Raw genomic sequence first — 10660 nt, forward strand, 5'->3', positions numbered from 1 at the left:
ATTTTTTATTTTTTTTTTATAGAGACGGTGTTTTACCATGTTGGCCAGGTTGGTCTCAAACTCCTGACCTCAAGCAATCTATCCACCTGGCCTCCCAAAGTGCTGGGATTACAGGCGTGAGCCACCACACCCAGCCACATTTTACTTTTTTAACATACCTTTTATGTAAATCTATTTTCAGTCATCTCTATTACATGTTATAATGGTAATTTTTAGTCATTTAAAAAATTTTATTGTAAAACCGGATGAGTTATTTTAATTATGCACTAGGCACAGATAAGGTCTGACTTTTTCCAGCATAGTTAGAGGTGTGGTTAATTCTATATGTCCCCAGTATTTACTAAACTGTAAAGCAGGCAAGTCAAACAATTTTCAAAAACCAAAGAAGAAGTTTATTACCTTAAGGCATTTAGCAAACCTAGACTCTGACCTGCATAGTTTAGACCACATGTTTACATTTTGAAGATACTTGTATTTTACCAACATTTTTTAAAACTATTTTTATGTCTCAAAGGTTACTCAAGTGAACTAAAAAGGCATTATAGCTTTTATTTTTTCTTCAAAAATATTTGACCTAAGTGCTTAATTTTCACTAAGCCAATTAATCAGAGCTCTTTTTTATATAAACATCACACACACAACACATATATAACTAAACAGACAGAAGAAGATTCAGAAGTTGTAAGGCTTTTTATTTGCAAATCTCCTAATTATATTACTTGCCTCAGGGTGGAGTTCTTCAAGAGCCAGGCTTGGAAAGCGTGCAGTTTCTAGGGCCTAATAAGCAGATATAGCTTGAGGATAAAAACAGATTTTGAGAGGGATCTATCTGCTTTTAGTTCCTGATTGTTTGTTTTTTCCAAAATAGGGTTCAGGGTGCCTTCTCTCTTCCTCCCAAGGAGTCGCATCCTCTCAGAACTTATTTAAGCGCCTCTCATTCATGCTTGAAGAGTGGTAAGATAAAATGGAGTAAAGAAATTCAGTTGACCAAGAATTAAAAAAAAAAAAAAAAAAAAAAGGCCGGGCGGGGTGGCTCAAGCCTGTAATCCCAGCACTTTGGGAGGCCGAGGCGGGTGGATCACGAGGTCAAGAGATCAAGACCATCCTGGTCAACATGGTGAAACCCCGTCTCTACTAAAACTACAAAAAATTAGCTGGGCATGGTGGCGCGTGCCTGTAATCCCAGCTACTCGGGAGGCTGAGGCAGGATAATTGCCTGAACCCAGGAGGCGGAGGTTGTGGTGAGCCGAGATCGCGCCACTGCACTCCAGCCTGGGTAACAAGAGCGAAACTCCGTCCCAAAAAAAAAAAAAAAAAAGCTTTTTCCAAAGAGATCAAAGAAGAGAAACCTATAGCTTGGATATCGACTTTTAATTAAGTGGACTTTTGATCATGGTGTTATTTAAGGAAATCCTTTCGAATCCCTTATTATCAGACTTTAGCCATGCCAAATGGTCAATAATTTTGGCTTCTGAGCGTTCCTGAAGGTAACTTCACAGGTGAAACCAACAACCCTTAACTAAGGATATGATTCAACTATGAGTCTATGAGGTATTTTCAAAGAGGTGGTTAGCAGTTTTTACAAAATATGGAATCTCTAAAGGTAACTTAGAGTAAGAAAGATTTATGAAAGGAAGCTAGAAGTTATTCATGTAAAGAAAAAGAACCAGCAAATAATAAAATTTACACAGATAAAAGCCAGAAAGTACTTATTCCCTAAGCCAGGATTGAACATGGGCTGCCGTTGTATAATGGCAGAGACCAAAGGAAGGTACTGTCACGTGAATACAAGATCAAGCTCCCAAGGACATACAAAAAGATAGAGAACTCATTCAGTTTTTTCCCCCTTCAGAGACCTGTAGTAAAGTTTGTAACTGACCAATTTGCTGGGATGGCTTGAACAGTGGGTTAATGGGGTCCTAGACATGGATTCTATGCTAAAGTATTCCTTCTTATGACAGAAACATACAGAAAGATACACAAAGCAGATTGGCTACAGCTTAAGACTAGCCTAACAATTCTTTTTTCATTAACCAAAACTGTACTGAGGATATAACAGTGATTTTTTTTTTTTTTTTTGGCATTTATTCTATTGGTTTGCACAGAGAGAAGAAGGCCAGAAGTCTCACTGGTTTAAAAAAAAAAAAAAAAAAAAACCCTTTGAACTTTTTGCTGGCATATTAGGCTTCTGAGTTCCCTTCCCCCGAGCTATGGAGCGTTTTGACCCTGGAGTCTTGTGAAGTAGGAGCAGACAAAGAGATTATCTGATACTGTAAAAGTTGTCCTTCCTTATGAGATTTGCTCAGTTGGATCTGTAATTTATTCCAGGTTTATTTATTTATTTATTTGTTTTTAAAAAGCCAAACAGTTTAGCTTTTCCCAGTTTTGGTGCTGCATCTGAGGGGCGTGTCCTGTGGTATGGGAACACAATTTTCCACCTGTGAAGAAAGGACAGAGGAGGAAAAAGAAAAAAAGTAGGCATTATTTTTCAAAGGAGTCCCAGTGATTCAGGCTGCATTTAATAGCAGTATAGAGTGAAGATGGCTGGTTACTCATCTGGAAAGAGGGGAAAAAGACTTCCTTTAATTCCTTTCTCTTCCCAGTGAATACCGAGGGTACACTAGGGAGAGAAAGAAAAGGCGTCCATTTTCTTTGTTTCATCTTTATATTCCCAAGTTCCAGCATCCTTGGCAGGGTGTCACCCATGGGTACCAATGTAGCTTTCATCCATATGTAACAGGGAGGCCTAGAGGGTAGGAATTATTTGCACTCGCCTACATGTTGCCTATCCTTCCTGCTGCCAGTAACCTCATCTATGCCATGGATGCTAGCATGACCTCTATTCATAAAATTGGGAGGGAACTAATCAGCATGAATTAGTCATGCTCACATAAACTGTGCTCATTGACTTCTGTTGTCATCTGTCTCTGGATCCCTCAGATTCACTTTTCCTTTCTAGGACTTCAACTCGAACGTTGGAATTGGGACAGAAAGGTGCTGCAGGAGGGTGCATGGACTCTTAAGTTCTCGGTGGTCCTCCTCAAACACATAATAAGGGATCACAAATTGGGGTCCTGGACGAGTAAGATGTCCTTTAAAAGGAAGAAAAAAACCCAAAAGGCCTCTCACATAGAACAGCTTCCTGTATTTGCAGGGCTGTGTTAACTCCTGACATGGAGTTAACAAAAACAAGCAAACAAAAAAACTTAAGCACAGGAAAGCGAAGGTACCTGGGAGAAAATGTCTCTTGCTCTATGCAAATGAGGTCCTTCAACAGAAAAAAATAAAAAGAAAACAAAAACAAACAAACAAACAAATAAAAAAACCCTTAACCGTTAGAATCTCCTTCCCTGTAAGAACACAGTGAAACCATATTGTTCTGAATTGCATATCTGATGGTTGGGCCAAATGCTCATTCTACCCAGTAATATCTCTGTAGTTTGGAACAACACCTCCAATATTGTAAAAGAAAAGATTGGTGCAATAACAGCACTGAAAGAAAGAGAAATTATGCAATAAAAAGATTGCATTAGGGCAAGGCCAACATTCCCAACCCCAAGAGCAACGGAAGAGAGGGCGTCCTCTCCATCATCCTATCCTCTGTGGTTGTGCCATTCACTCTTAACTAGCTAATCAGAGGTTTGGTGCTTTGTCTGCCTTCAGAAAAAAGTCTGAGAACAAGAAGCCACGGGACAAAAGTGAAGAGTCTAGGTCTGCATTTAGTCACTTTTCAGGATCCCAGGCAAGCCCCCAAAATGACACAGGATTGTTCTTTGCCCCTTTGCCAGACTCAAAGCCAAGGCACCCCATCTACTCAGCCCACCATGGTCAGCCCCTTGTAGGAGGGAGCATGTGAGCAAGTGAGTGCAGGATCTGGCTGGCCACTCCTAGTGCCGACACAGGAGCAAGCTCCATGATGCCAGATGCCAGACCAAGCATGCCACCTCGAGGGGAACATGGTGGCACCCAGGCAATGGTACTGGCAACCCTGAAGCCCCAGAGGGGATGTGAGTGTGCTAATTAGCCCTTTTAGTTCTGCCATTCACAGCCTGATAATAGTGGCATGTTAGCAGCTCAGTCAGCCCCTAGCCCCATTGCACGGAGCAGCTGCCCTCTGGGTAAAGGCCAACGTGACAGCCCTTCTGGGTATCCACACTAGGTGGGATCCAAGCTCTTGTCCAGCATTCATGAATAAGGTTGAGGTTATACTGATAATTGAAGGGCACTGAGGATAGAGGATTTTATTGATCAATGGAACAACTCCCAGTAGAGAGGGGATATGGGTGTTGAGGGGTGGTCCCCTACTCCTGTAGTCAGGTGGTTCTTCTCTCCCTGTGTGGCTGAGCCTAGGGCTTTTTATGGACTTATAATAGGGAGTATGTGTTGATTGGTTTGTGAGTATGAAAAAAGGTTAAAGCAAAGACAACACTCAAAGGTGGGCACAAAAGTCTAGAAAACCAATTAAGAAAGGATAAGTAAATGTAAAATAGGTAAATGGTGGTGATCCATCAGAAGAAAATGCACCAAACTGGAAGAACAGTTCTCAATCTGGTCCGTGGATTTCATTAGCTTGGCTTTCAGGTTTTAAAATGCATTTGGCCTGAAGGTGGGGTTTCACTGGGGACCTGCTGCTATCTGCCTAGGCATTTGTCTCTCTCCTGCCGCTATCACCAAGATCTGTGTTTTAGAAGCTCAAGTCCAGGTAAGAATAGCTGAGAGGTTTGTGGCTTCCTCGCTTCACTGAGCCCCTACTGCTAAGGTTATGGTAGGCTAAGAATACTAGCAGGGCAGGCCAAGAATGATGGGTCCTGATCTTCCTCATTCAAGTTTGTTTGTAAGGTAGAAGTTCCAAGTCAGAAGACACCAGTACAGAAAATCAGTGGTTATCACCACTGTCTAGCATGCTGTTCATAAAGCAGAGTTGTCTCTCTAAGAGAAGCAGGCCACTATACCTGTCTTTGTCTCTGGAGCAGGGATGTACAGGACTTACCTAGGAGGATAGGCAGTACAAAGTGTAAAAACTGCAGTTCAATCACTTTCCCAACAATAACTGACTCTCTTGGAAACAGAGCATGAGAAAGCTCAAGCTTTAAGCCATTGCTGACAACAATGGAGATTTGGGTAGCAAACAATAAAATCAATACTTGTAGTTTTATGAGAAAACAGTGTCAATCTTAGGTTAGCTAGAAGATAATCAGCAATAACCATGGGAAAAGACCTCTAATAAGTGTCTTCTGTCTGGGGTTGGAGAAAGACTCAAAGACTGGCCTAAAAGACTAAACTTCTACCCTACAAAGTGGTCTAACTTTCACTGGATTATTGTAGAACAATTTATGCTCCAAAGTATTGTTGAAAACAATACTGCAACCTTCTGACAATTACTGGAGACTAATATTTGGGTGTGATAAGAACAAGCTCTGGCTGTTTCCCCAAAGTTGCTCCAATGAAACATCTAAAATATTGAGTTGTCAAAAAAAAAAAATATATATATATATATATATATATACACATATATATATGACATATAGATAAAGAGAAAAATGTAACAAATTCACATAGACAAGGGCAGGCAAAAAAGAAACTCTTTCTGTGAAGCTACAGATGTTGAATTTACCAGAGATTTTAAATTGGTTTTAAATATGTTCATATATGTTAAATGTGTTCACATATGTTCATATATGTATAAATATCTTCATATATCTTTAAATATTTTCATATAACTAAGGAAAACTATGCTAAACTGAAGAAAGGTATGATGATAATGTCTCATAAAATACAGAATATCAATCAAAATTTAAATTATGAAAAAAATAAATAATGCCGGGCGCGGTGGCTCATGCCTATAATCCCAGCACTTTGGGAGGCTGAGGCGGGCGAATTATGAGGTCAAGAGATCGAGCCCATCCTGGCCAACATGGTGAAACCCCGTCTCCACTAAAAATACAAAAATTAGCTGGGCATGGTGGCACGAGCTTGTAGTCCCAGCTACTTGGGAGGCTGAGGCAGAAGAATTGCTTGAACCCAGGAGGCGGAGGTTGCAATAAGCTGCAATCGCGCCACTGCACTCCAGCCTGGCGACAGAGCAAGACTGTCTAAAAAAAAAAAAAAAAAAAAGAAAAAAAACAAATAAAAATCCTGAAGGTAAAATTGACAATAAAAAATAAATATTTTATTGTGGAGGTTGAACAGTAGATTTGAACTGGCAGAAGATTTAATAAACTTGAGATATCAATACAGAATATATAATTTCTATTAGAAAGAAAAAATAATAAAAAATATACAGAACTTCAGAGAAATATAAAACACCATTAATAAATTAAAAGTAAAATAAAGAGATCTATACCAAGACACCGTTGAGAAACATTAAGTTTACCCTGCCCTCATGACCCCCTTGTGGAAGTTACTTTTAGTTTGTAATTAGTGGTAGACAGCTAGCAGCTGCCTACCTGGTATATTCCTGAGTTATGTGTATATGTAGAACACCTTTGTATTAATAAGAATCACCTGTCAAAGAGCAAATAAATGTGTGGATGACTCTCTGCTCCGGGCCTTCAGTCCTGGAGAGCTGCACACCGTGCAGGCTCTCAGGCTGTTAGTCCCCAAGATAGATCCACTCTGTTGGTTCTCTGGGTGTCTGCTTCTCTCAATACTTTCAGCCCACCTGGGTGGGAGTCTCCCGGCTGAGCTGGTTCCTGGTAAGACACATATTTAAAATGTTGAAAGCAAAAGAAAGAGAACATCCTGAAAGTTGCACAAGAATGACAACTCTCCATGTACATAGGAACCTACAAATGATTAATAGCTGATGTATCATTAGAGAAAAGAGCCAGAAGGCAGAGGGAAAATATATTCAAAATGTTGAAACCTATCAACCAAAAATCTTTTACGCAATTAACAATATTTTTAAAATGAAAGTGAAATAAGTACATTCCCATATAGTATAAAACAAATGAAATGCAAACATCTCCCCCAACCTGGGAAGAAATTGAGAGACCAAAGAATGACTTACATAAATCTAGCTTGATAATCATAGGAGTTTCTTGCTATTTACATAAAGGGCTGTCCTGGATGGTGGCAAAATAGCTCTAGAGATCTACACTGCCACCTATCTCTGAGATGATTTTTAGCTAATTTTCTGGCTCTTTGCCTACTGGGTTTGTGTAATGGGACTGTTTTCTTTGGTAGATTCTCAGATACTCTCTGGATTGTTTGGATTTTAGGGACATCTGCTCCTTGGTTGAGCACCATGATCTTGGCTCACTGCCCAACCTTCAGGGTTCAGGCAGTGGACCTAGACCCTTAGGTAACCTGATGGTTCAGGCAGTGGACATAGACCCTTAAGTAGCCATCACAGTACACTATCTAAACAAAAAGAGAATTCATTACTAGGAAAAATATGATACAAAATTACTAAAGAAATAATTTAAGTGCAAAAATTCTACATTGAAATCTACAAATCATTACTGGAAAAAAATTAAATACCTAATAAAAGGAAAAACATCCCATTTTCATGGATTAGAAACATAATATTGTTAAGACGGCAATACTTCCACAAATGATTTACATATTCAATACAACCTCTATCAAAATCTAAGCTGGATTTATTTTGCCAAAATTGACAAGCCAATCCTCTTTCATATAAAAATGTAAGAAATTTGCAATATCTAAAACATTCTTGAAAGCAGAGAAAATTTAAAGAACTCACAGGTTCCTATTTCAAAACATACTGTGAAGCTACAGTAATCAAGACAGTGTGGCAATGGCATGAAGATAGACATATAGATTAATAAAATAGAATTGAGAGTTCAGAAATTAACCCTCATATTTACAGGCAACTGATTTTTAACAAGGGAGCCAAGATTATTCAATAGACAAAGAATAGTCTTTTGAGCAGATGGTGCTGTGACAACTGTATATTCACATGCAAAAAAGAAAATTGGACCCATACTTCACACCATATACAAAATTAACTTAAAAAGAAGCGAAATCCTAAATGTCACATCTAAAACTATAAAATTATTAGAAAAAGATATAGCAGTAAATCTTAATGACCTTGGATTATCAAACGTTATGTTTTGTTTTGTTTTGTTTTCCATTTGCTGAGGAGTGTTCTACTTCCAATTGTGCGGTCAATTTTAGAATAAGTTGAATGTGGTGCTGAGAAGAATGTATATTCTGTTGATTCGATCTGCTTGGTGCATAGCTTAGTTCAAGTCCTGAATATCCTTGTTAATTTTCTGTCTTGATCTAACACTGACAGTGGGGTGTTAATGTCTCCCACTATTATTGTGTGAGAGTGTAAGTCTCTTTGCAGATCTCTAAGAACTTGCTTAGCTTGTTGAGCTTTGTGGGGATGTGATCCACTGAGCAAGACCACTGGGCTCTCTGGCTTCAGCCCTCTTTCCAGGGGAGTGAACGGTTGTGTCTCACTGGTGTACCAGGCACCACTGGAGTATGAAAACAGACTTCTTCAGCTAGCTCAGTGTCTGTTCAAATGGCCTTCCAGCTTTATGCTTGAAACTCAGGGCTGCTGTGGTGTAGGCACCAAAGGGAATCTCCTGGTCTGTGACTCACAATGACAGTGGGAAAAGCATAGTACCTGGGTTGAAATGCACTGTACCTCAGGTCACAGTCTTTCAGGGCTTCCCTTGGCTAAGGCAGGGAGTTTCCTGACCCCTTGTGCTTCCTGGGTGAGGTGACACCCAATCCTGCTTCTGCTCACCCTCCGTGGGCTGCACCCACTGTCTAACCAGTCCCAATGAGATGAGCCAGGTATCACAGTTGGAAATGCAGGAATCACCCACCTCCTCTGTTGTTCTTGCTGGGAGCTGAAGAGCGGAGCTGTTCCTACTGGGCCATCTTGCCTGGGAATCCCGTATCAGTGTCTTATGCAGTGATCATGACATGACAAAACTGGCATTTATATTAATCTGCCTTTGGTGAGCCAGAGTCGTGGATATCTAAGCATGCAGGGAGGAGGGATTTAAGAAGATGAGTTAGGAGCTCTGAAAATAAAAGTTTGAGAAGGTGTTGTAATAAATACAGAGGAAGATACATTTGTGGAAGAATGAATCCACAGAGTTAGGTGATTGATTAGGCTACAGCAAATCTCAGGCTATTGAACAACAACAAAAGAGATGAAGAGATGTTAATTTGCAATATTATCTCTGCAGCAAGCTACATATTCTTCACTTAGGGACCAAAATTCACACAAGTTACAGAATCGTTTTGAACACAAGGCACCCCAGTTCCCAAATGCACAATACTGCATGATTACTTTAAAAGCATAAAGACAAAATGAGCACACATAATACCATAATATAATATCAGGTCATTTTATGTTGAGACATCACAAAAATACCTAGAGTCAGATGGTATGGAATCCTGGCTGTGCCACTAATACTTCCATCTCAAACAGATAACTTGCCTCTGTGTATATGTTCATTAAAAAAAAACCTGCATATATATATATATATATATATATATACACACACACACACACACACACACACACACACACACACAGAGAGAGAGAGAGCACGCTTGCTTCACTATGGAAAACAACACAAATATACATGTACATACATTGTTTTCATTGCCATTTTTTCTTATCATAGTCACTGGCTGAATTTTCCTTTAGATTCCTATCGCCACAAGATTGGGCACCCGGAGTGCCCTTTTGGACAACCAAAAGCACTTCTTTAAGTCTCTGTTTTGGTAGGTCGGGACTGTACCTCAAAGAGATGGTGACTGGGTGGGGGTGGGGGAACTTTGAATTGATTTGAAACTGAACCTTGGTAAGGAATAGATTGAAAAACTGCGTGCTAGCCTAAAGTCTTCACAAATGGCACTGCGTGGTGGCAAAGGGAGGAGGTAATAACTCCTGTGGGAGGAGAGCCCACAGCCGAGTGCTGTCTCCCCTGCATCCTCTGCAGCAATAAGTTGTTGCACCGCCCTCTCCCTCCCTCCCTGTGGAACCCTATAAATTGGTTACCTAGAGACTTGGACAAATTTGCAGCGCCAGACTGCTTGAAAGCTGGGGCTTCCTCTCCTTGGCTGTGATTAGCTGGCTTGAGCTAACTCTCTGGAAGCCACATGTGCAACCTCTATTGTTCTTGGGAGAGAAGGCCACTAGGGAAGAAGAATACCAAGTAGTGCAGGAAGGCCCACTTCCTGATGTAGTTGGAGCATCTGGGTCTTTCAGGGATTCTTAAAGGGCGGGGGCATTCTGTTCTCCCTATGCTGATACCTGGCGAGGTAGGGACTGTGGGTTCCACTAGGTTAGAGGTAAGGCAGGAAGCCCAGCTGAAGCAGGGAGAGGGGAAGAGTCTCGTTATTGCCACCTGGGCCAGATTAAGCTTTGGGTCCTCCTGGTATGCTAGCAGGGCTGCATAAAGGCACTTGCTTCAAGGCTATTGTGCAGTAAAGGTGTCCAGCTCGCTTTCCTTATCTAAACATATGTATTCTCAGGTCCAGAATTCAGATTTTGTCTTTTGATTTTTTTTAATCCCTCAGACAATTTTAATAACTGACCTCAGTCTGTATATGTGTGCAGCTGTGGGGTTAGCAACTACTCTATTGTTGGCAGAACAGAGGTTGAAGGGCTCTTGGAGTTTTTGGAGGAGTTGTGAACCTGTGGGAGTCGGTCGGCTCCTGGTTG

The sequence above is a fragment of the Sapajus apella genome, unplaced genomic scaffold (assembly GCF_009761245.1).
Source record: "Sapajus apella isolate SASKATOON/1434 unplaced genomic scaffold, GSC_monkey_1.0 scaffold91, whole genome shotgun sequence".
In the NCBI taxonomy this organism is placed as follows: Eukaryota; Metazoa; Chordata; class Mammalia; order Primates; family Cebidae; genus Sapajus; species Sapajus apella.